The following is a 27,189-nucleotide window of genomic DNA, read 5'->3' as shown; positions in this document are numbered from 1 at the left end:
GCAAGAGCAAAGCATGGAGGAGAGAAGGAACTGCCCAAGATCCAAAGCATACCACCTCATCTGTGAAACACAATGGTAGGGGTGTTATGGCCTGGGCATGTTTGGCTGCTGAAGATATGGACTCACTTATCTTCATTGATGATACAACTGCTGATGGTAGCAGCATAATGAATTCTGAAGTGTATAGAGACATCCTATCTGCTAAAGTTCAAACAAATGCCTCAAAACACATTGGCCTGCGGTTCATTCTACAGCAAGACAATGATCCCAAACATACTGCTAAAGCAACAAAGAAGTTTTTCAAAGCTAAAAAATTGTCAATTCTTGAGTGGCCAAGTCAATTACCTGATCTGAACCCAATTGAGCATGCCTTTTATATGCTGAAGAGAAAATAGAATGGGTCTAGCCCCCAAAACAAGCATAAGCTAAAGATGGCTGTAATACAGGCCTGGCAGAGCATCACCAAAGAAGACACCCAACAACTGGTTATGTCCATGAATTGCAAACTTCAAGCAGTCATTGCATGCAAAGGATATGCAACAAAATACTAAACATGACTACTTTCATTTACATTACATTGCTGTGTAATGTAATGTAATCCCAAACATTATCGTGCCCTAAACTGGGGGGACTATGTGTAAACACTGCTGAAATTTCTACTTGGTGAAAATAAAATGTTAAAAAATGGCCTTTATTAAATCTGACAATGTGCACTTTAACCACATGTGATTTTTTTTTTCTATTACAAATCTCAAGTTGTGGAGTACAGAGGCAAATAAATAAATGATGGGTCTTTGTCCCAAACATTATGGAGGCACTGTATGGTAATATGGTAAATTTAAGGATTTGGCACTGCTCTGAAAGCCAAGGGGCAAGTAAAGGCTATGTTCTTCACAGTAGGAGAAATGGGTCGCTGAGCTATCCTGGAGTGCACCAGTTACTCCATGTACCACCTGATGGTTGTGATTGTTCTGCCAGCTCTTACATTTGGTTTACTTGCAGAGTACTGTAACACAGGATGAAATTATTGGACACAGTGCAAGTACATGCTCTTTTAAAGACAAGCATGATTGGTCCCACCATTTCTTGACTCTGCACATCTTTCTTTTTTAAAAGTAGTTTGTTATTCAATTAGGCCGACAAAATGTGTATCCCTCCCGCATCCAAGTCGCACTAGCTTCTCGTTGTCACCCTACAAACAGCTCAGAATGGCCTGTTTCCTTTATCATCGTTACTTTTTGCATATATTTTATTCATTGTTGTTTATCTCTCCACATCATCGTCTATATCTCTCGTTTCCCTTATTCCTAACCAATCTGAAGAAGGGTCTCAACCCAAAATGTCACCCATTCCTTCTCTCCAGAGAGGCTGCCTATCCCGCTGATCAGTGGTGGAGATGGTCAAGATCATAGATGTATATATATCAACTGTGTGGACAGTTGAAGATGGCGGCGCGTTCAGACGCAGCGGCTTTGCGCTCCCAAGTCCGAGTCAATTCGGAGCAGCCCGGTACCGAATGCGGCTGTGGAAATAAGGTATTTTAAAAACCTCAGAACCCCTAGAACCCCTAGAAATCCCAGTACCCCCAGAAATCACAGTAAAAAACTCACTTCATTGTCCTAAACAGGGACACATGACAATAAACTCACTTGAACTTGAACTTGAACCTCCACCAAATCTCGTTGCGCTTATGTGCAATGACAATAACATTTATTATTATTATTATTATTACTCCAGCATTTTGTGTCTATCCTTAGTTATTCAATTATTTTTTACAAGCTACTATTGAATCCATCTTCATCTTTTTGTCAATGGATTTGAAATCAAAACCAAATGCTTCTGTCCTCTCCTTTGTAGCTCTTGCTTTTTACGGTACGTCTATGTCCTCTGGTTCTCCTGCCATGAGAACCAGTTTCTTTCTTTGCATTTTGTTAGACCTTTTCATGACTGACTAATTTTATCTCATCTTCCTTTTATTTCCATGTGTGCAAAAATGCAGTAAAAACTTTGTTTTAGTCATTATCTAGGCAAGTCATACCATAATTATATCAAGGACATGCAAGCGAGAAAAAGAAAGATAATACAAAATATAGTATTACAACTACACAGAAAGTGAGGTTAAAAAAAAATAAAATGGGCCTAACAAGGTAAAATGGGAGATCTTGAATTCAACCATTCAAGAGTCTAATTAAAGTTGGAAAGAAGCTGTTCTGGATCGGGTGACACTGCTTTCAAACTTTTGTATCTTCTGCCTAATGGGGTAGGAGAGAAGAGGCTGCTTTCTCGATGCAGCATTTAGTGTCAGACTGAGTCGATATGTGCGAGGCTGGTTTGCGTAATGGACTGTATTCCCAATTCTCTGCAATTTCTTGAGGTCGGGCAAGGCATTTGCTGTACCAAGCTGTGATGCATCTGGATAGGATGCTTTCTATGATGCTTCTGTCAAAATTGGTATGATTCATTGGAGACATGCCAAATCTTCTTAGCCTTCTGAGGAATTGGAGGCGTGTGCTTTCTTGGCCATCGTACGAATGAAGCACAGCAATTTGCCGCTGATATATGTACATCTATGATCTCCACCACTGGAACTCTTGACCATCTCCACCACTGATACGTTTCCCAAAGTCGATGAACAGCTCCTTTATTTTGCTGATGTTAAGGGAAAGGTTGTTGTCTTGAAAGCATGTTACTAAGCTATCTCCTTCCTATACTCCATCTTGTCGTTTGAGATCTGGTTCACTATGGTGGTGCCATCCGCATTTGTAAATGGAGTTAGAGCAGAATTGTCGTGAGTGTATAGGGAGTATACAGTTGTGAATGTATAGGGAGTATAGTAAGGGGCTGAGAACACATTCTTGCGGGTACCTGTGCTGAGAATTATCATGGAGGAGATGTTGTCGGCTATCCTTATTGCATCCGCGGGTCAGGAAGTAAAAGATCCGGTTGCAAGTAGAGGATGCAGAGTCCTAGGTTCAGGAATTTGGTACAAATTATTGTATTGAAGGCAGTGCTATAGTCACTAAATAGAAGTGGATCATTGCTATGGATCAAGGCTGTCTTGGAAGCACTATGACCAGTTTCTGGAAGCATATCACTATCATTATAGTCAGAGCTACTGGGCTGTAATCATTAAGGCGTGTTCTGTTTTTTGAAAATAGGCACAAAATGCTGGAATAATTCAGCAGGGCAGGCAGCATCTCTGGAGAAAAGGAATAGGTGCAGTTTGGGTCAAGACCCTGCTTCAAATTCCTCATCTTGTTTTTCTTTGGCTCTGGGATGATAGTGGTCTTCAAGAGGTGGGAACATCAGATTGCAGTAGAGAGAGGTTAAAGATGTTTAGTGATATGTGCAGGTTCTGAGGACATCGCTGGGGACTCCATACCGGCCAATCACTTTTGTGAGTTTACTGTCAGGAAGGCCAGATCCTATATCTGTGATGGTGACCATGTGTACAGGTACACCCAAGGGGCAGGGGCAGGTGACGCCATTCCACTAAGCTGTTCAAATGAGGATCAAATGCATTGCGTTCATCAGTGTGGGTCACACTGTTGCCAGGAACTCTGCCTGACTTTGCTTTGTAGCCTGTTATAGCATGCCGCAAGCAACTGATATGTATGGTGCATCCTTTGCTAAGTTATCAGGAATGTTAAACAACAATACCAGATCAAGCTGAAGTCCCAAAGCCACTGGACGCTAGTCGTTAAGGCATGAGGTCTTGCTTTTTTTCGGCACTGGGATAATGGTGATCTTATTGAAGCAGGCGGGTACCTCAGAACGGAATAGGGAGAGATTAAAGATGTTCGTGAATACTCCCGCTAGTTGTTCCTTTCAGCTTCTAAGGATGCGGCCAGGGACTCCTCTGTGCCAGTTGCTTTCCGTGGGTTCACCCTCAGGAAGGCTGATCTGACTTCTGCAGCAGTGACCCTGGGAAGAGGCGCATTCAAATCTGATGGGACGGATGTCATTGCCTTGTTGGGCTTCTGCTCAAAGCAAGCAGAAAGCATGTTATTAAACTAGGGTACACACAATTGCTGGGGAAACTCAGCGGGTGCAGCAGCATCTATGGAGCGAAGGAAATAGGCGACGTTTCGGGCCGAAACCCTTCTTCAGACTGATGGAGGGTGGGGAAAGAAAGAAGGAAAAGTGGAGGAGGAGGAGGAGCCCGAGGGCGGGCGGATGGGTGGGTGGGAGGAGACAGCTAGAGGGTTAAGGAAGGGGAGGGGACAGCACGGGCTAGCCAAATTGGGAGAATTCAATGTTAATGCCATAAGGACGCAAGGACCCCAGACGGAATATGAGGTGCTGTTCCTCCAATTTCCGCTGTTGCTCACTCTGGCAATGGAGGAGACCCAGGACAGAGAGGTCGGATTGGGAATGTGAGGGGGAGTTGAAGTGCTGAGCCACCGGGAGGTCAGGTAGGTTATTGCGGACTGAGCGGAGGTGTTCGGCGAAACGATCGCCCAACCTACGCTTGGTCTCACCGATGTAAATGAGCTGACATCTAGAGCAGCGGATGCAGTAGATGAGGTTGGAGGAGATACAGGTGAACCTTTGTCGCACCTGGAACGACTGCTTGGGACCTTGAATGGAGTCGAGGGGGGAGGTGAAGGGACAGGTGTTGCATTTCTTGCGGTTGCAACGGAAAGTGCCCGGGGAGGGGGTGGTGCGGGAGGGAAGGGAAGAATTGACGAGGGAGTTGCGGAGGGAGCGGTCTTTGCGGAAGGCAGACATTGGGGGAGATGGGAAGATGTGGCGAGTGGTGGGGTCACGTTGGAGGTGGCGGAAATGGCGGAGGATTATGTGTTGTATTTGCCGGCTGGTGGGGTGAAAGATGAGGACCAGAGGGACTCTGCCCTTGTTGCGTGTGCGGGGATGGGGAGAGAGAGCAGTGTTACGGGGTATGGATGAGACCCTGGTGTGAGCCTCATCTATGGTGGCGGAGGGGAATCCCCGTTCCCTGAAGAACGAGGACATTTCCGATGCCCTGGTATGAAATGTCTCGTCCTGGGAACAGATGCGGCGTAGGCGGAGGAATTGGGAGTAGGGGATGGAGTCTTTACAGTACTTATTAACTACTTATTAACAGTACAATATTAAACTACTTGAGTGGCATTACCCTTCAGTACCTTTTGATGATTTGCATTAACTGAAAAACATTTGTAATCAGGCCACAAGGGGGCAGAGGTTGCCAACAATTTACCCACTTCTCAATACATTGGTAGTTTATACTTCAGCAGGTCTATTGATTTCTTGGGCTGATGTTTCTTTTGGCCTAGAAGCATCGTAGCAAGGTGGGGATTGTTGTCTTTGGGCAGAACTGAAGGCTTGAGATACCACTCCATGCTTTACTGGTCTCCATAATACAATAGCATTGGACAGAGCAAGCAATTATCAGTATGGATTGAGCAAACTGGGGCTCTTCAGGGAAAAATTTTTTTTTTTTAAACTTAAGGTCATGAAAGTATTTGATAAAATGGATTTTAAGAAATTGGACCCTTGAAAGCAGATCTTAAACAGTGAAGAAAAAATGAGTTTAAGTGGAATTGCGTTTGAGAAATGAGTACAACAAATTCATTCTCTCATAAGAGTGGGTGAAACAAAGGCAGCATAAGATTTCATTCAACGACCAGGGAGATAAGAGAATTGGATGCAGTATTGACCATTTGGCCCCAATGGAATCTTTGTGCTTTTGGCGCATAGAAGCTTTAAGGACTAGAAAGCATGGATAATCTTGAAAGGTACACTGGAAGGAGTTGGGCCAGTGTTTGTGGGGAAGGTCAGAAGAGAACGCAGTGGGTTTGCGGTTAAGAGTCAGATGGTGTACGGCACCATCTGTATGGAAGGTCTGATGTGGCTTGGGGAAGGAAGTGAGTCTGAAGGGGAATGAGGAGGAGAGTTCTGGCTTCCTGTCCATCATCTTCTAGTTTTCACCACCTGTATCCTCGGTTCTCAGCTCAGTTAATGCAAAAGGAGACTTGGGCGTGATTCTGAACCCGTGCAGCATTCATTTTAAGGGTACCCACCAAGTTGCGGTTTCAGGTGTTGTTGGTTTCACCTCGGGTACAACACTTGCATCTGTGCAGTGGGGTGAGTTGGTGCCATGTGTAATGTCAGAAAATATTAGCTATAATATAGTTGCGAGAGGGCCCATACACTGGACCAGGCTGGCTGGTTTGTTACGATAAGAGGAAAAAAATGGATTATCAGTGATTCAGGCAATCGCAACATGTGTTTCATATGGTTCTACTAACATACAGTAGCTAAATTTTGCAAGGCAAATTAAAGCATCAACATCAAACAAAATGTGATTTGCAGCAAGCAGCAATTTGGCTGATTGACCAACACTAGGTTCTCAGGAGCTCAAAGCTAAAACTTACTTTTCGAGAAGCAGCATAGAAACAGACACACCAACCGTCGATCACCCATTCACACTAGTTCTATGTTATCTCAATATCTCAACCTTTTCCTGCACATTAGGTGCAATTTGTTTTTAAATATAGCGACCAATTAAACCACAAACATGCACATCTATTGGTTATGTGAGGAAACTGGAACGCCCGGAGGAAACCCATGAATTCACAAGGAGAACGTGCAAATTTCACATAGACTGCTCCCAAGAGCAGAAACGAACCCAGGCCTCTGTCGCTGCGAGGCAGCAGCTCTACCTGCTGTGCCTCTGTGATGGCCTAATGTATATATTTCTATATAATTGCCAAAGTGCTTTAAACCAAAACTGCCATAAGGGGACTAATAATTGAAAAAAAGTTTCCATATGCTGACTTTTGCAAATATTGGAAATCCGAAATAAAACACAAAATGCGGAAAATTCTCAACAGGTCAAGCAGTGTCTTTTGAAAGACAAACCATTTTGGGTCAAAAATCCTTTGTCAGGACAGGGAGAGAAAGATAGATGCTAATTTTATGCTACAGAGAAGGCGATGCTGTGTTTGGGGTGGTGATATGGGTGAGTGGAGGGAAAGGACAAAAGAATGCAGGCTGTTTTCAGCTTCTTGACCATTGAACATTTATAGTGTCACTAGATTATATTAACAATGAGTCAACAAATGTAGATTGGTATGGAGAATCAACAAAATGCAGTTTATAAGATTTGCAGTTTAGATGAATGGTAGCGGCAGTGGTTAATGGCTGCATTAAAGATCTTGATGGTTTGTGTCTCATGATTAGCATGCTGTACATGGATCATGGTTCCTATTTTTCCTAAATTCTAACGTTATGTTCCCTAGGCTGTTTGGAAAATGAATGAGGTTGTAACTTGTTCTGAGGCTTGAAGTGTGTGTGGCAGGATGACTGGTTCTCAACGTTCTCATTTCGTACCCTGTAACATGTGGACTACTGGTGGGTGGCAAAGGGGTGCAGCTGGTAGAGCTGTTGCCTCACAGCGCTAGAGACCTGGGTGCTGTAGGCGTGGAGTTTGCATGTTCTCCCTGTAACCATGTGAGTTTCCTGAAGCTGCCCGGTTTCCTCCCACATCACAAAGACGTGTGGGTTTGTAGGTTAATTGAACTCTAAATTGCTCCCAATGTGTAGGGAGTGGATTAGAAAGTGGGATAATCTAGAAAGAGTGTGAACGGGTGATTGATGGTCGGTGTGGACTCAGTGGGCCAAAGGGCATGTTTCCATGCTGTATGCTTCAATTAATCAACTCAATCAATCGTTCACATAGAAATTGCAGTGGTGAAAGCAGACATCAGGCCCAGTGAAACTATTTAAAACGAGCCTCCTCCTACTATGATGTCTCTTGCTCACATACCACTCTACATTATGTGACCCCTACCGCCATATCATAGAAACATAGAAACATAGGAATTAGGTGCAGGAGTAGGCCATTCGGCCCTTCGAGCCCGCACCGCCATTCAATATGATCATGGCTGATCATCCAACAATATCCTTTTATGGCCTTGTGGCTTTTTCTGACATGCATCTCTGCAGTGTACCTCATCCTTGCAATTATTTCCTTTATTTTCTCCAGACTTGGATACTGTTTTGTAATTAGTTTAAATAAAGAGGTATATGTCTTAGTTACATAGATTCCTAAGTATTTAAATTTATCTTTAACTATTTTAAAAGGGGATTGTTGTAATGTATGTAAATTGAGTTTTGTTATTGGCATGATTTCACTTTTATTCCAATTAATTCTATATCCTGAAAACTGACCAAATTGAGTTATTAAATTTAATAGATTTGGAATACTAGTTTCTAACTTTGTAATATATATTAGTACATCATCTGCATATAAGGAAATGTTATTCCTTGTGTCTCTAGTGTTATATCCGTATATTCCTGTATGGGTTCTAACACTTTCTGCTAAGGGTTCGATTGCAAGAGCAAATAATAGTGGGGATAGTGAACATCCTTGTCTACAACCTCTAGAGAGATTAAATTTAGTTGATAACATTTGGTTTGTTAATATTCTAGCTGTTGGATTAGAGTATAACAATTTAACCCATGTACAGTACTTCTCTCCCAATTGAAAAATTTCCATCACCGAAAATAAATATGGCCATTCTACCTGGTCAAATGCTTTTTCAGCATCTAACGAAATAATTGCTAGATCTGCATTAGGAATTCTATTGGAGTATATAATATTGAATAGTCTTCTCAGAGTGCAGAATATAGTGTTACAGAGAAAGTGCTACAGAGAAAGTGCAGGTAGATTTCTAGAGCCATAGCAAGATAGATTGGGAGATCAGGAATTCATTCTTAGCATGTGAGAGGTCTGTTCAAGAGTTTGATAATAGCATGGAAAGACGTTGTTCTTGGATCTAGTGATATGTGCTTTCAAGCTATGGTATCTTCTTAATGACAGGAGAGTGGAGAAGAGAGAATGATCGGGGCCCTTAATTATGTTGGTTACTTTTGTGAGGGAACATAAAATGTAGAAGGAGTTGCTGAGGTGGAGGGGGTTGCCGGAGAGCTTTGTTTGCCTGATCCAATCCAATCCAATCCAACTTTATTTGTTAAGCACTTTAAAACAACCAATGTTGACCAAAGTGCTGTACAGAAGAATAAACAAGACATCATAAACAGACAACATAACAGCTCACATGAGGCGCAAAAATTACATATGAAATACAACAATAAATTAAAAGACATAAAACATGAGTAAAAATAATAGCCACGCAATAAAAGCAATCAAAATAAGAAATTAAAGAGTGCTTTACATAGAAAAAAATAATTAAGCTTCCGTACATCCATAGAAAAATTAAAATTAAGAAAAATGACACAACATATTGTATAATTCAACACAAACGTCCCCCCACAACAGAATAAAAAATTTCCACTGTGGGGAAAGGCATCAGAAAGTTCAGTCCTCTCCCTCTGTGATCACCCGAGGTCGGGGCCTATTTGTGGCCTCCGCAGCCAGTCCGATGTTTTCAGGCCCTCTTGCCAGAAAGCTGGAATGCCGGCATCGGGTGAACACTCCTCGGCGGCTTTGAAATGCCTGGAGCGGCCGCTTCCTCCCCGGAGACCGCGGCACCCAAAGTCTTCAGACCGCGCTAGTTGGAGCTCCGACTCTGGTGATCTCGAATCCCAGGCTCCGCGGTGTTTAAATCCAGCGCCGCCTGCGACTGGACGCTCCGCAGCCACAGCTCCTCGGATGTTGGTCGTCGGTCACAGTACTCCGGAGCTTACCGCACGGTGACCCGGCAAGGCACCACCCACTCCGTGTTGGTGTCCCAGCGCTGCACCGCCGCCGAAGCTGTAGTCCCGGCCGATCCCGACAGGAAACGCTGCAATAGTCTTATGGTAGGCTGCGAGGAAGGGGCGAAGAAGCAGCTCGGAGGGAAACCGCCTCTCCGACCAGGTAGGGACCAGGAAAAGTTTCCCCCTTCCCCTCCCCCCACCCACCACATAAAAGAAGACCTCCAACAAACATTTTGTAGTAACAGGACTAAAAATAAAAATAAAAAAGGGTGAAAGGACGGACTGCAGGCAGAGAAGTCATACACAACGGCGCCCCACTCCTGCAGTCCGCCATCTTACTGGACTGGACTGTGTTCAGAACTGTGCAATTTCTTATGGTTTGGGCAGCACAGTTGCTATACTATGCTGTGATGCTTATTACAGTACGTCTGGCCATTCGGGTTTCCTCAGCGTTTTGAGGAAGGAGTGGAATTGGTGTGGCTTCTTGACCGTAGTGTGAATGTGATTGGCCCAGGACACATCTTTGGTGATATTTGCAGCTACGGACTTAAAGCTCTCGGCCATTACCATTTCAGCACTTTTGTAATTGTAATTGTAATTAATTTATTAGCCAAGTATGTAAAAACATACAAGGAATTTGATTTGCCATACAGTCATAACAAAAAAGCAACAAGACACACAACTACATAAAACTTAACATAAACATCCACCACAGCGGCTCCCCCACATTCCTCACTGTGATGGAAAGCAATAAAGTCTTATCTTCTTTCCTCATTCTCCCGCTGACTGCAGTCAAACCATCCGCAGTCAGGGCGATCGAAGCTCCCGCAGCCGGCGATCGAAGCTCCTGCGGCTTGGAGCTCCCGAAGTCGGTCCCTAATCAAGGGACCGCGAGCTCCACGATGTTAAGTCCACAGGCTCCTGTGGTTGGAGCTCTCCGAGATCGATCCCTGACAAAGGGATCGCAAGCTCCACGATATTAAATCCACAGGCTCCTGCGGTTGGAGCTCCCGAGGTCGATCCCCAGCAAGAGGCCGCCAGCTCCACGATGTTAGGCCGCAGCACGGATGGAGATACGATACAGAAAAGTTGTATCTCCTTCGAGGAAATGGTTTGAAAAGTTTCCCCCCCCCCGTCCACCCCTTACATAATACAAAACTAAAGATACACTAAAACATACATTTAACAACAGACTAAATACAACAAAAGAAGTAAAAGGACGAGACAGACTGTTGGCGAGGCTGCCATTGTGTGGCGCCACCCGTTGGGTACATTAGTTTTACACCTGGGGACACTTAGTGGAGATGAGGGATAAAATATTGTGAAGTAGGGGATATAATGCATGGCTACTGGGGGGAAAATGCATGTCACTCAAGTTATGTAAACTTATGCTTCTGATGTACAAACAAACAAAACAAATGTAAAAATCAACTCCGAACCAAATAAGTTCTCCTTTAAGAATATGGAAGCTTTCGTGCTTCACACTGATGTTTGCGTGACTCTGTGCATTTATCTCCTTATGTCATCTTATTAAGATTGTATTTTGAAGGAGTGCCAACCTTTCTTGCCAAGTCCTGAGGAAATTCTCTAAAACATTGCACATGCTGTTTTCGCACCTGGCTGTAAAATATTTGCACCCATGCGCAAAATTACGTTCATTATTCTCTGGACAATAAGATTTTAAGGGTAAAGGGATACTTCGATCATTCATTTCCTATCCTCCAGTAATCCGCTAATCTGATGTTTTGCAATCCTGGTGAATAATTTATCGATCAAGTGGTCAGTGTGTTAATCGTGTGATTTAAAAACTGCCTTTGTAGTTATAGGAAGCACAATGGCCATTATGGTAATTTAAATAAATTGTTGAATGAATAAAAAATACTTTCTCTCCTCTGGGAGAGATTGGAACAAGAAACTCTAACTTTAAAACTAGTGCCAGGGCATTGAAGTTGAGAAGCATTTCTTCACATGGCAGGTAGTGGAAATCTGGAACTTTGATGCTGGAAACAGCTGTGGAGTTGTGCATACAAACAGATAAATTAGTAGCAGGATTTGGCTCCGCAGCCTCTATAGTTGGCTCTGCCATTGAATTGCAATAGGTTGCATGGCTGTCCGAAGGGGGGGTGCGCTGGGTGTGACCGCACCCCCCTTTTTTTCCCTTAAGAAAAAGTCACCCAAAAAACAAATCCAAAAAAAAAAAAAAAGCAAAAAAAAATAAATGTTTCCCCTTTGGAAACGGCCAGTTCTCTGTTCTCTCGTCCCCGGGCGGGAGTGGCTGAATCTGAACCCAACGGCTGTAACCCCAACACCAGTCGCCGCTGCGGCGGAGCCCGCTCCCCTCGCCTCCCCCCGCCGCCGGGACCCAAGCCATCTTCCCCCCACACCACCCCCGCTGGGCTCATGCCACCCCCGCTGGGCTCATGCCATCCCCGCTGAGCCCACGCCACCATCACTGGGTCCACGCCACCCCGCTGACCCCCGCTGGGTCTACGCCATCCCCGCTGGGCTCACGCCACCCCTGCTGGGCCCACGCCACCCTCGCTGACCCCCGCTGAGTCCACGCCACCCTCGCTGACACCCGCTGGGCACACGCCACCCCCGCTGGGCCCACGCCACCTTCATTCCCCCGCCCGCTGGGCCCCCGCCACCCCCAAGGGGCCCACGCCACCTTCATTCCCCCCGCCCGCTGGGCCCGCGCCACCTTCATCTTTGCCCCCCCCGCAAGAAAAAGGGGGGATGTGAGAGGGGGAAAGGGGAGAGAGAGAAAGAGGGGAAGGGAGAGGAGAGAGAGATGGGGAGGTGAGAGGGAAAGGGGAATTATCTTGAGTGAGATTGCAAAATTAAGGTAGGTTTTAGAGCTATTATATTTTCTCCTCCATATGAATAATATTAAACAATATCAAATAATATCAAACAATTGGAACTGCTTTCTTTTCCTTGATAACAATACTGAAAAATATGAATTCCATAGTTTGTGACATAAATACACATTTTAATGGGATCATTATATACAGATGTAACATTTCCATTTTGAGATCGGGGGGGGGGGGGGGGGGGTGCTGGGAGCAAATATGCGTCAAGCGGAATCAGAGCTGCCAAGGAAAGATACTCTGAGAAGTTGAGGAGCAAGTTCTCAGCTAGTGATTCTTCTTCAGTTTGGAAGGCATGCAAGAAATCACCAGCTATAAGAGGAAAGCCCCCCGCTCTTTGGACAATCGTCAGCTGACGAACAACCTGAATAAGTATTACTGCAGGCTTGAAAATCAGAAACGTAACCCTGAAACCCTCTCCCCAACAAACACAGCCAGACCCCAGTCTGCAAAGAATGGACCCGGCACCCTCTCCTTCCCATTCACCACTTCACACCTACTTAAGGCAAGACTCCAGTATGAAAAGAGTGGAACCTTTCCCACCCCACCCAACCACTTCACACCCACTCACAGCCTGACCTCAGTCTGCAAAGACTGGGCCCTTCTACACCCACCCCACTCCAATCACCACTCCACTCCAATCACCACTTCACACCCAATGACTGCACCTCCACAGACACCTATGTCAAGCTTCTCAAGTTTGTGAATGACAAAACCATGATTGGACTGATCCAGGATGACGGCAACAGACGGCAACAGCTACACTCCATGTCCCAAAGCTTGTGTCCTGTCCTGCATCACGCAAGGCAGCAGAGACGTTATAGGAGAGGGCAAGCACTGTAACAAAGTAGCTCACGATGGTTTGGATAACATTCAGGAATGTCTATGCATGGCACATCATGAATATTACTGAAGAACGGTCTTGACCCGAACTATAATCTATACCTTTTCTCCAGAGATGCTGCCTGACCCATTGAGTTACTCCAGCACTCTGTGATATGTCACCTATCCATGTTCTCCACAGATGCTGCCTGACTCGCTGAGTTACTCCAGCATTCTGTGAAACGTCGCCTATTCATATTCTCCGCAGATGCTGCCTGACCCGCTGAGTTACTCCAGCACTTTGTGACTATTTTCCCTTCACCCACCTGCCCAAGCCCACTCTCCCCCCCTCCTTTCCTATGTTCCTTTCCACCCATAAACCTCTCTCTGCCTTTACATTTCACTCCTCTTTCAAATCTGCTCTACTTATCTACATGCATTTTTCTTCTTCACTTTTTAGTCATAGAATGATGCAGTGTGGAAACAGGCCCTTCAGCCCAACTTGCCCACAAGGACCGACATGTCCCATCTACGCTAGTCCCACTCACACGCGTTTGGCCCATATCCATCTAAATCTGTCCTATCCGTGTACGTGTCCAAATGTCTCTTAAACATTAGGATAGTCCCAGTCTTAACTACCTCCTCTGGCAGCTCGTTACATACACCCAGCACCCTTTGCGTGAAAAAGCTACCTCAGATTCCAGTCAATTTCTGAAATAATGGTCATAGATTTGGTGCAAAAATGCTCCTAAGCAAGGCTCAGAATGCATCAGAGAGCATCTAAAACCTCCGAGCTTCCAGGGCCCGCTTAAGGGCCCTGGACCCCGGCATCGAGGGACTTCACGCTTCGTGCACACATTATTTCACATTAAGTTTTTTGTAATCCTGTCATGCCACCCCCCTTTTTGAAAAGCTTTGTACAGGCCTGGGTTATGATCTGATTGTAACTTCAACTCACCATTTTTGCCTATTCCAAGCAACCTCTGAACCCCTTGCTAACCAACATCTCCCTGCCGCTGCCTTTAAAAATATTCCATGACTCAGCTTCCACTAACTTTGGTGGAAGAGCATATTGACTGGTTGCATCACGGCCTGGTATGGTGACTCGAACGTCGTGGAACGAAGAAGATTACAAAAAGTTGTGGACATCACCTGGTCCATTACATGTACTAACTTCCCCACGATATCTATCACAAGTGCTTCCTCAAATAGGTGCGCACTACCCTGGTCATGCTCTCATTTCACTTCCACCATCAAGTTACAGGATTCGGAAAACCATGACCACTCTTCTTCTTCTTGCGATTGAAACATAAACCAAAGGAATAGTTACTCAAGCCGGGTGTTGAGCAGCCAGGTTGTTGCCTCTGCGTCAATGTCTGCCAGGCCCTGAGCTCCATTTGATGGGTGGTAGAGCGGGCACCCAGAGATAACATGGTTGGCTGTCTGTTGTTCTGACCATGATCACTAGGTTCCTAGAAAACTTTCTTCCAAACAACTATTAGGCTCATGAATACGACACGGCACTAACTTATCAACTATGAGCTGTACAAACGGCTTTGAGCTCTTTGTATGAGTATTGGAGTTATTTATTGAAATTTTGTTTATTATATATTATCTACATGTATTGTGTTACAGACCAGTTATGCTGCTGCAAGTAAGAATTTCGTTGTTCTTCTGTTTCAATGTGACAATTATACACCCTTGACTCTTGAATTTCACCTCATCCATTCTAAACAAGTGGCCCATTATTTTTAAAAGAATGGTCCTTTTATTTCAGTATCTCCCAGTAGAACATTTCAAAGTTAAGGTCACAAGCTGTTTGCTGAACAAAACTATCAAAGTTTTACATTCAGACCTGCATAATCTCATTGATTGACAGAACAGACTTGAGCTGCTGACAGTAAAACAAAAAATGGTTCACCTTGAAAGTTACTTCTGTTTCTCTTCACATGGATTTGGCCTGACTTGCTGAGAACGTCCCCCATTTTCGGTTTTTATTTTAGATTTCCAGTATCTGCAGTTGTTACTGTTTTTCAAAAGATTATGTTTCAAGGTTTTTGTTCGATTGAAGATCAATTAAAAATGTGTTGCAATTGTTCTTATAAAGCCCAGGGCTGGAACATTTCGCCACCTGTTCTGCGACAGAACTCAGCCCGAGGATGTCTTTCCTCTTCCACCAAGTGCCTGCTTGGTCCTCATCAGTGAATACCACTATTATTATCCCCACCTTATGTTCTGTTTGGTCTACTTGATGAGGGCGGGATACTGCTCCTTAAATTCAATGGTTCTTTTTTATTGTCATGTATACAGCGGATTTGATAAAGAACTTGAGGTTAATGAGGCATTAGGAAGTAGTGACCATAATATGGTCAGGTTTAATCTACAATTGGAGAGGGAGAAGGGTAGATCGGAGGTGTCAGTGTTACAGTTGAATAAAGGGGACATGAGGGAGGAGCTGGCCAAAGTTGACTGGAAAGACACCCTAGAAGGATGACAGCGGAACAACAATGGCAGGTATTTCTAGGAATAATAAAGGTGCAGGATCAGTTCATTTCTAGGAGGAAGAAAGATTCCAAGGGGCGACCATGGCTGACAAGGGACGTCGGGGACAGTATAAAAATAAAAGAGAAGTACAACATAGCAAAGATGAGCGGGAGGCAAGTGGATTGAGTAATGTTTAAAGAGCAACAGAAGATAACTAAAAAGACAATAAGGGGTGAAAAGATGAGGTACGTAGGTAAGCTAGCCAAGAATATAAAGGAGGATTGTAAAAGCTTCTTTAGGTATGTGAAGAGGAAAAAATTAGTTAAGACTAAAGTTGGACCCTTGAAGACCGAAAAAGGTGAATTTATTATGGGGAGCAAGGAAATGGCAGATAAGTTGAACAGGTACTTTGGATCCGTCTTCACTAAGGAGGACACAAACAATCTTCCTAATATAGTAGTGGCTAGAGGACCTGGGGTGATGGAGGAACTGAAGGAAATCCCCATTAGGCAGGAAATGGTGTTGGGTAGAGTAATGGGACTGAAGGCTGATAAATCCCCTGGGCTTGATGGTCTGCATCCCAGGGTACTTAAGGAAGTGGCTCCAGAAATCGTGGATGCATTGGTGATAATTTTCCAATGTTCTATAGACTCGGGATCAGTTCCTGTGGATTGGGGGGTAGCTAATGTTATCCCACTTTTTAAGAAAGGCGGGAGAGAGAAAACGGAAGTATAGATCAGTTAGCCTAATATCAGTGGTGGGGAGGATGCTGGAGTCAATTATAAAAGATGAAATAGCCGCACATTTGGATAGCAGTAGCAGGATCGGTCCGAGTCAGCATCGATTTACGAAGAGGAAATCATGCTTGACTAATCTTCTGGAATTTTTTGAGGATGTGAGTAGGAAAATGGACAAGGGAGAGCCAGTGGATGTAGTGTACCTGGACTTTCAGAAAGCATTTGATAAGGTCCCACATAGATAAGTGGGCAAAATTAGAGCACATGGTGTTGGGGGTAGAGTGCTGACATGGATAGAAAGTTGGTTGGCAGACAGGAAACAAAGAATAGGGATTAACAGGTCCCTTTCAGAATGGCAGGCAGTGACTAGTGGGGTACCGCAAGGCTCAGTGCTGGGACCGCAGCTATTTACAATATACATCAATGATTTGGATGAAGGGATTCAAAGTAACATTAGCAAATTTGCAGATGACACAAAGCTGGGTGGCAGTGTGAACTGTGAGGAGGATGCTATGAGAATGCAGGGTGACAGGTTGGGGGAATGGACAGATCCATGGCAGATGAAGTTTTTTTTTTTTTTTTTTGAAAATATTTTTTATTGGAGATAGGTACATAACCTAATTACATCATTACATCATTACATAGTCTTACATTTTTAAATTAATAATATTGTCAATTATTATTACATTGTCTCCAATACTTTTTGCCTTTTTTTTTTTTTAAACTAGATAGAACTAAAGAGATAGATGAAGTAAAGAAAGAAAAGAAAGAGAAGAAAAACAAAAACAAAAACAAAAAAAAACAAAAAAAAAAGGAAAAAGATAGTTTAAGAAGAATGGAAAAATTTATTAAAATAAAAAAGACTTCATTCGAGATATATTCGTACATTTCAGAGTATAGTATTTCATCCATTCTTTAGCCCGCGTGTTAGTCAGGTTCCTGTGCTGAACCATTCTGACCCTTTAAGTAATCAATAAAAGGAGACCATGTTCCAGCGAATAATTCCTGTTTGTCCAACAGGGAAAATCTGATTCTTTCCACGTTTAAGGTCTCCGTCATTTCTATAATCCACATTTTGATTGTGGGGGCCGTAGGGCCTTTCCAAAATTTTAGAATTAATTTTTTTCCTGTTATTAAACTATAATCAATAAAGTTTCTTTGTGTTGTTCTAAGTGTTTGATTTAATTCTAATATTCCGAGTATTATTAATTTTGGATCTGGGTCCAATTGTGTGCTGGTTACTTTAGATATTATACTAAAAATATTTACCCAGAATTTTTTAATTTTTATACAGTTTGCAAACATATGAGATAATGTAGCTTCTAAATGTTGACATTTATCACATATAGGTGAGATATGTTGAAAAATTTTATGTAATTTTGTTTTTGAATAATGTAACCTATGTATTACTTTAAATTGTATTAGAGAATGTCTAGCGTTTAGTGAACACTGATGTATGTGTTGCAAACTTTCTTCCCAAGTATCTTTCGTTATTACTTGATTTAATTCTTTTTCCCATGTTTGTCTGTGTAAGTCCGTCGAAGGAATGTCACTGTCTAATAAGATTTATATATATAAGATATTAATTTTTCTGTATTAGGATGTTTGTTCCAGCATTCATCAAGAATTTCTGAATTTCTAATTCGAAAATTTTGGGAGTTCGATTTTACATAATCTCTAAGTTGAAGATATCTGAAATAATCATTTCCTCGAAGTCCATAAGTCTGTTGCAATTCCTGAAATGTCAGAAAAGTGCCTTCCTTGTAAAGTTGTCCCATATTTTTAATTCCATAATTCTTCCATTGTGTAAAACCCCTGTCCAACCATGAAGGCTTAAACAAAGGATTATTCACAATTGGAAGAAAAAGTGATAAATTATCTAATTTTAATGTCTTTTTTAGTTGTTTCCAAATTCGTATAGCACTAAATATTATAGGGTTTTCCCTATAAATTTTTTTGTTTAATTTAGACGTAGCAAATAATATCGAACCAATATCAAAAGGTAAACAATCTTCCTTTTCCATTTTTAACCAGTCTGGTTGATGATCTATTTCTTCCAACCAGAAATTCATATTTTTAATGTTAACTGCCCAGAAATAAAACAAAAAATTGGGTAAAACCAAGCCTCCATTTATTTTTGATTTACACAAGTGTCTTTTGTTTATCCTATGATTCTTATAATTCCAGATAAAATCATTAACAATAGAGTCCAATTTAAAAAAAAAGTTTTTTGCCAGATATATCGGAATTGTCTGAAAAAGATATAATATTTGCGGTAAAAAAATCATTTTTATGGCATTGATTTTGCCTACCATTGAGATAGGAAGTGTTTTCCAGTATTGAATATTCTTATGTAGTTTGTTCAGTAATGGGGGGAAATTTGCTTTAAATAATGATGTCCTCCTGACCTATTCGACACTTAAAGCAGAGTTTTCTGTAAATTCACTTTGTACTATCTTAGTTACATAAATACCTAGATATTTAAATTTTTCATTTACTATTTTAAATGGAAATTGTTGTATTATCTGTTTGTTATGTTCCCTTATTGGCATAATTTCACTTTTATTCCAATTTATTCTGTATCCTGAAAGTGAACCAAATTGGGTTATTAGCTTTAATAAGTTTGGAATACTAATTTCTGGTTTTGTAATGTAAATTAATACATCATCTGCGTATAGAGAAATTTTATTCACTGTGTCCTTTGTGTTATACCCATGTATTTCCGGATGCCCCCTAACTCTTTCTGCCAGTGGCTCAATAGCAAGCGCAAATAATAATGGAGATAATGGGCATCCTTGTCTACAACCTCTAGATAGGCTAAATTTAGGTGACAACCTTTGATTTGTAAATATTCTAGCCGTGGGATTTGTATATAACAGTTTTATCCATGTACAGAATTTCTCCCCTAGCTGCATATTTTCCATCACCGAAAATAAATAAGGCCATTCGACCTGATCAAATGCTTTTTCAGCGTCAAGTGAAATTATTGCTAGATCTTCATTAATAATTCTCTTGGAATATATAATATTAAATAATCTTCTTAGATTATAATATGAGTATCGTTTCTGAATAAAGCCTGTTTGGTCAGGGTGTATTAATTTATTCATCACTGTACTTAATCTATACGCTAGTATTTTAGTTAAAATTTTCTGATCTGTATTTAAAAGTGCAATTGCTCTGTATGATCCCGGGTCTTCCAGATCTTTATCAGCTTTAGGAATAAGTGTTATTATTGATTCATTTAAAGTGTCTGGAAGTTTCTGTTGAGTATATATATACTCATACAGTCTTTGTAAACGTGGGCTAAGCAAATCATAAATTTTTTTATAAAATTCGGAACCTAAACCATCTGGTCCTACTGCTTTACCATTTTTTAAAGAGCCAATAGACTCCTCAATATCCTTTATCGTAATCTCCCTTTCTAATAATTCTCTATCGTTTGAATCTAAACCTTTTAAATCACATTTTATTAAAAAATCTGCTATTCCTTCTGATTGTGCTACGGTTTTAGTTGAATAAAGGTTATGATAGTATTGGAGAAATCTATCATTTATGTCCTTGGGCATTTTTAATAATTCTCCTGTCTCTGTTCTAATTTTATGAATTGTTTTTTCCCCTTCCATTTTTCGTAACTGACGTGCTAATAATTTTTGTGGTTTGTCTCCAAATTCAAAATGTAGTTGTTTGGTTTTTTGATAAAGTTTTATTACTTGTTCTGAATACATTTTATTTAATTTATATTTCAATACAGCAATTTTATTATGTTTTAAAGTAGATGGCATTCTCGCATTTTCTATATCTAGTTGCTTGATTTCAATTTCCAATGTTTGTTGCTTAATCCTGTTCTCTTTATTATAAAATGCTTGAGCAGAAATTAATGTACCTCGAACATACGCTTTAAACGTTTCCCACATAAGAGAAGTAGGTGTGTCAGGGTTGTCATTTACCTCAAAAAATATTTGAATCTGTTTAATAATATATTCCTGGCATGATCTTTCGTTCAAAATTTGTGGGTTAAATCTCCAATATGCTTGTTTCTCGGACATTCCATTTAATTTAATCATGAATGTTACAGGTGCGTGATCTGAGATTATAATGTTATGGTATTTTGAATTATAAATAAATGGGATAAACATAGAGTCAACTAAAAAATAATCTATTCTTGAGTATGTTTTGTGTACTGGTGAGTAAAATGAATATTCCCGTCCAGTTGGGTTTTCTATTCTCCAGACATCCTTAATATTAGTGGTATTAATAAATGAATTTAGAAATACACTTGATTGAGATTTTACTTTTTTTTGCCTTGATGATCTATCTAAGTATGGATCTAATGTACAATTGAAGTCTCCTCCAATTATTAATTTATATTGTGTAAATTCAGGAATTTTATTAAATGTTTTATTAAAAAACTTGGGGTTATCAAAATTAGGCCCATAAACATTAAGAAGAATCACTTTTTCTCCATTTAACTCTCCAACTAATATAATATATCTACCATCAATATCCACTATTGTTGAAGAGTTCTTAAAAGGTATTCCTTTACGAATTAGTATTGCAACTCCTCTGGACTTATGGGAAAAGGAGGAATGATATGATTCAGCGATCCACTTAGCTTTGAGTCTATGTTGAGATTCCTTTTTAAGGTGTGTTTCTTGCAGAAATATTATATCTGTTTTGATTAAATTTAGATGTGCCAAAACTTTACCTCTCTTAATTGGTTCATTAATTCCCTTGACATTCCAACTACAAAATGTTATTCCCTGACCCCCTCTTGTCATATTAACATCTTGCATCTTGTTTCTAAGGTGGTCTATAACCGAGCAGAAGGTACAACACATAGAACCTGACCCTGCTCCCGAACCTCAAATAGATGAATTTAAAATCATATACATCGCTCTTCCGAACACATCTCCTTGTATTAGTCTTATTTTTCCATTCAAACATTAAGTTATAAAAATATTTAAAGTGAAAAAAGTGATAGAGTTGGTTAGTATAGGGTGAAAGAAAAAGAACTACATCTACAATTAGTGTAGTTAGTGATAGCCACACTAACGTGGCTAGAATTCTAAAGACTTCCGTAGCCTTTGTAAAAATAAAAATTTCCAGCTCCGTGCCCGAAGAAAAAAAAAAAAAAAAAGATTATTTCTAACATTCAAATAACTTCTTTGGGAGTAACAAACTTATTTACTTATCCATACATACACACACACAATATACACATATATATACACATATATATATATACCCATATGTATACATACATAAGCACGCAACCCTGCAGAAAAGTTCAAAAACAGCAAAAATTCACAACGTTATTATTCTCACATATCATATTAATTTTTTCGCTAAATCTATAAATTTAATTTTAAATCAAAAAAAAAATGAGAAAAACCGTTAAACTTTTTTAGTGTCGTAAGCTAATTTACCTCTTGCATATCTTCCTGTATAATATAAGTATGTAATTCATTTCTACGTTAATCGAAGACTATTAATTATTAATCATTGTTATCAATCATATACTGTATTAGATTTTTATGAGAAATGTTAATGTTAATAATTTTAGTGGTAATATAGATATTTAATAAGTATTAGTTGTTACCTATATAGTTAGGCATGAATATACAGATAATAATATTGATTAATAAACAAAAATACAAAGATCACGGTTTTATCCAATGTCCTCCGTCCATTTCGGTTTCCGAATGTCCTTAAAGCTCTTAAAAGAACTTTAAAGGTCCTTTTAGATCTGGCTTGACTCCTAAGGAGTAATGTAAATTCTTCAGTCTATGGTCATGTTACTGACTTCTTTGGCATATTCCAGTGCTTTTTCATGGTCTGTAAAAAAGTGCTCCTTGGACTTGTAGGAGACTCTTAGTCTTGCGGGGTAAAACAAGCTGTATTTCAAATCAGGTACATTCTTCAGTATTCTCTTTGTCTCAGTGAACAGCGCTCTTTTCTTGAAGACTTCTGCCGGATAATCTCGGTAAATACTGAATCTCACACCTTCAAAAAGGAGCTGTCCGCCTCGAACAATTTTCTTCATTATATCATCAAATTCATGATCCAATTGCACCTTTACGATAATTTGTCTTGGACGGACATCATCTTGTGTACGACGTTGTTGCGCTCTATGAGCTCGACCGAGTGAAGGTTTGTGATCCAATTTTAAGGCTTTTTGTAATAGGTCTGCCACAAAATCCCGAGTGCCCATTTCCTTCTCACTTCCTTCTTTCACCCCTACAATTCTTAAATTCTTACGTCTTTGACGCCCCTCCAAATCAATACACTTATCACTTAATTTGATCACCATATCGGAGAGGCGTTGGTTTTCAGTAAGGAGTCGACTTACAGTTTCCTCACTTGTCGTCGCCCATTTCTCAAGTTCGGTTATCGCTGTTCTATGTTGATCAAGTTCGTGATGAATGGGGTCCACCTCCGTTTTAACCTTCGTTTCCACCGAAACGAGCCTGGATTCCAGCACTTCCATCTGATCCTTGATCTCTTCCTCCCTCGTCCTCTTCCAGATTTCCAGCATTTTTTGAACGGTAGAAAGCATTTCTGCTTTAAAATCTACCTTAAAAGAGTCGAGTTCCTCTTTAAACTTCTCTCCAAACTTCTCTCCAAAGGTTTTCATTTCGGCACCGAGATAGATTTTAAGATCCTCCATTTCAGACCTTTTCTGTTTCATTTTCTTCGGAGGGTCTTCCTGGGCCGTCGGTGTAACTGAGGTCGAGGCCTCTGTAGGGCCTTCCTCTTCCATCTGCGGTTTCCCTTTACCGTTTTTTTTTTGTGTCCCACGGGGGGGGGTACGTTGTACCGACGACATACCATAAAGTCACGCGCCTGATGACGTCACGCAGGCAGCCGTTCAGATCGCGATCGCTGCAGGTAAAACCCGATTTTCTCCCGTTTTTAATTTCTTCGGCACAGAGCTAGTTGGCGCTGGACTCAAGCCTCCATAGCGCCACCGGAAGCCATGGCAGATGAAGTTTAATGTGGATAAATGTGAGGTTATCCACTTTGGTATCAAAAACAGGAAGGCAGATTACTATCTAAATGGCGTCGTTGGGAAAAGGGGAAGTACAACGGGATCTGGGGGTCCTTGTTCATCATTTTGAAAGTAAGCATGCAGGTACAGCAGGCAGTGCAGAAAGCGAATGGCATGTTGGCCTTTATAACAAGAGGAGTCGAGTATAGGAGCAAAGAGGTCCTTCTGCAGTTGTACAGAGCCCTAGTGAGACAACACCTGTAGTTCTGTGTGCAGTTTTGGTCCCCTAATTTGAGGAATTACATTCTTGCTATTGAGGAAGTGCAGCGTAGGTTTACAAGGTTAATTCCCGGGATGGTGGGACTGTCATATGCTGAGAGAATAGAGCGGCTGGGCTTGTACACTCTGGAGTTTAGAAGGGTGAGAGGGAATCTTATTGAAACACATGAGATTTGGACATGCTAGAGGCAGGAAACATGTTCCCGATGTTGAGTGAGTCCAGAACCAGGGGCCACAGTTTAAGAATAAGGGGTAAGCCATTTAGAACGGAGACGAGGAAACACTTTTTCTCACAGAGAGTTGTGAGTCTGTGGAATACTCTGCCTCAGAGGGCAGTGGAGGCTGGTTCTCTGGATATTTTTTAAGAGAGAGCTAGATAGGGCTCTTAAAGATAGCGGTGTCAGGGGATATGGGGAGAAGGCAGGAACGGGGTACTGATTGGGGATGATCAGCCATGATCACATTGAATGGCGGTGCTGGCTCGATGGGCAGAATGGCCTACTATGCACCTATTGTCTATTGAATTTTTTTTGTATACAGATCAGTAAGATTATTGCCATGCATAAGTGCAATCCTCAATTAAGTACCAAATGCATAGAAACTGCCCACTGAGTCCATATGCAAGAGTTGCCAGGTTTTGCTGCCATTTTCAAAGTGCCAGCTGCAGCTGGTCACCAAGGCTCATTGCAACGCTCTCCTCCATCCGGATTCCAAGCGAACCGTTGTCCCTCTTGCCCGGCCTTTAGCCTTCAGCCCTCGTGCTCTGGGGAGGCCTCCCGCAATGGAGGGCGCGGACGGTAAGACCCCTGGTTATCCTTCCACGCCGATTCCTGGTTCCCGGTCTTCGGGGGCGAGCAGGAGACGAGCCTTGGGCGAGCCTCACACACCAGGCGAGTTCCCTGGTTCTGCGGCGAATGAACCAGGCCTGGTGCCGTGGTGCAGCAGCAGCCCACTGTCCATCGGGAGTTCTTGTTGCAGGATATTCAGTTGCTTGTTGAGCTGATGTTGCAGGCAAGTAACGGGATTGATTGAATAAGCAGATTTTACCTCGTGAGGATCGGTCAGACAGAGTTTTCGTTTGGCACTGTTTGAATAATCTGTTATAGCACCAGTGTGTTGTGATAGAATACCATCTGCCTCTAGCTTCAATTCCTTCAGCTGCCTTTGTGTAAGGACATAATATGCTGATTAGTTTTCCAAGAGTGGAATATTATATCTACTCTCCTTGACCTGCCACTGTTGTGAGAAGAGGCCATTATCAGAGATATAATTATGTAATTTTGTGGTGGTTTTTGGTTAAATGACTCTGTGAATTCATTCTATCAACTCATGAACTTGTACACATCCCAAAGATCAGATTCCCTATCCTCCTGTGCTCCAAGGAATAAGTTTAGTTTAGTTGATTGTCATGTGTAGCAAGGTACAGTGAAAAACCTTTATTGCTCGCTATCCAGAATAAAGTCCTAGCCTGCCCAACCTCTCCCTGTGGCTCAGACCCTCGAGTCTTGGCAACATTGTTGTAAAACTTCTCTGTGCTCTTTCCAGCTCAACAACATCTTTCCTATAGCAGGGTGAACAAAATACTCAAAATGCAGCTTCACCAATGTCTCGTACAACTGTACTATAACATCCCAACTCCTATACTCAATACTCTGACTGATGAAGCCCAATGTACTGAAAGCCTTCTTGACCACCCTTCTTGACATTTGAGTCATTGGGTTTAGGAATTGTTGAAGGCTTGAGAACATAGAGAAAACATGAAATACAATGTGATGTGATGCTTTACCTGTATGGAATCTTGGTCATACTTACCTAGAATAATGTTCCATTGTCTAGACTGGAGTTAAGGAAAGATGAACTGACCTTGAAGGAAAGTAGTGGGGAAGAAGGTTGGTTAATGGGGTTAGAGAAATGGGATGCAGAATAAGCATGATCTAGTTCTCGTGCAATTTTGAGGAGCTGAATGTCTTGTGCAGTTTAAACCAATTCATTAAAGTGAATGAATTTCAAGCAGGAAGTTTGAAAATGAATGGCAAGTGTAATGACAATAATGTGTTGCAAACATAGAAAAGCACAGCACAGGGACAGGCCCTTTGGCCCAATGTCTGCCGAACGTGATGCCAAGATCATATGACATAGGTTGAATGGCCTAAATCTGCTCCTATCGGGTTTAATCTGCCATTCAATCATGGCTGATCTATTTATCCCTCTCAACCCCATTTTCCTGCCTTCTCTCTGAAACCTTTGATGTCCTTCCTAATCAAGATCAATCAATATCTCCCTTAAAAAAACCCCAATGACTTGGCCTCCACAGGTGTCTGTGGCAATGAATTCCATAGATTCACCACGTTAAGAAATGTCTCCATCTCCGTTTTGAAGGTATATTCTGAGGTGACACCTTTTGGTTTTAGTCTCTCCCATTACTGGAAACATCCTTTCCACGTCCAAGCCTTTCTATTATCTGATAGATTTCATTGAGATACAACCCTCCACGTTCTAAATCTAACAAGTAAATATCAATATCTCTTGTGGAGGAGGGATTGGGAATTGAAAGTGCATTCCAGTAAACTGTCAATAGGAGTTTTTCATGTTTTCCAAACAGATTCAAATACTAAAATTCACACTCCAGTGTACTGGTGGGGCTTAACGGATTTATTTTTTGCTTGGATTTTTATTAATTAATCCTTGAATTTTGCTCCATTCACTTCTCTAAGTTCTGATCCAGTCCAGTCCATCATTCTGTAAACATTCCAGTAATCTGAATAATACATGTGAATTAAAAACAATTATTTTTCACTAGTATGATGCACAACTAGAAGTTGTTTTTCCTGAATGTATAGTAACTGATTTATTGCTTTTAGAGCACAAATATAAAATATGTTCTTTATAGACTTATGAAAGTAAAATAATAAATTCATGAAACAGTTTGTAACAAAAAAAACCGACTATATTCGCAAGGTTTAGTAAGCATAATTAGTAGTTCTGCACTGATTCATTACCTATTATTTAATAAAGTAGAATTTTTAACAAAATATCTGGTTCGTGCTTCAGCACTCCATTTGTAACCAGTTCCAGATGAAGGGATCTAAGAAATGTGAGGTTGTTTGGATAGTGTTGCAGTAGAGGCCAACAATCTCCTGTTCTGGCAAACATAACAATGAAATATCAGGAACAGATTACATTGTTTGATTTATTCATCTGTCATTAGTGCGGATCAGTTGCTGTTTCTGTGGGGGAAGAATGGGACACCTATTGTATCCTAAACTTTTACAATTATCATTAAATACGTTTGCCTGCAAAGCACATTCTATGCTTCGAGCAATAAATGTATTGTGCAACCCAA

The 27,189-nt window shown here is 41.3% G+C and overlaps 1 protein-coding gene across 3 annotated transcripts in view; it reads left to right on the top strand.

The window, feature by feature from the left end:
* hs1bp3 (HCLS1 binding protein 3) overlaps positions 1-27,189 on the top strand; it is an 83,177-nt gene that overhangs the window by 11,310 nt on the left and 44,678 nt on the right. The gene's annotated exons all lie outside the window — the stretch shown is intronic.

Source organism: Amblyraja radiata, chromosome 5 (genome assembly GCF_010909765.2).
Source record: "Amblyraja radiata isolate CabotCenter1 chromosome 5, sAmbRad1.1.pri, whole genome shotgun sequence".
Classification (NCBI taxonomy): domain Eukaryota; kingdom Metazoa; phylum Chordata; class Chondrichthyes; order Rajiformes; family Rajidae; genus Amblyraja; species Amblyraja radiata.
This window is presented reverse-complemented; position numbering and strand designations above follow the sequence as displayed.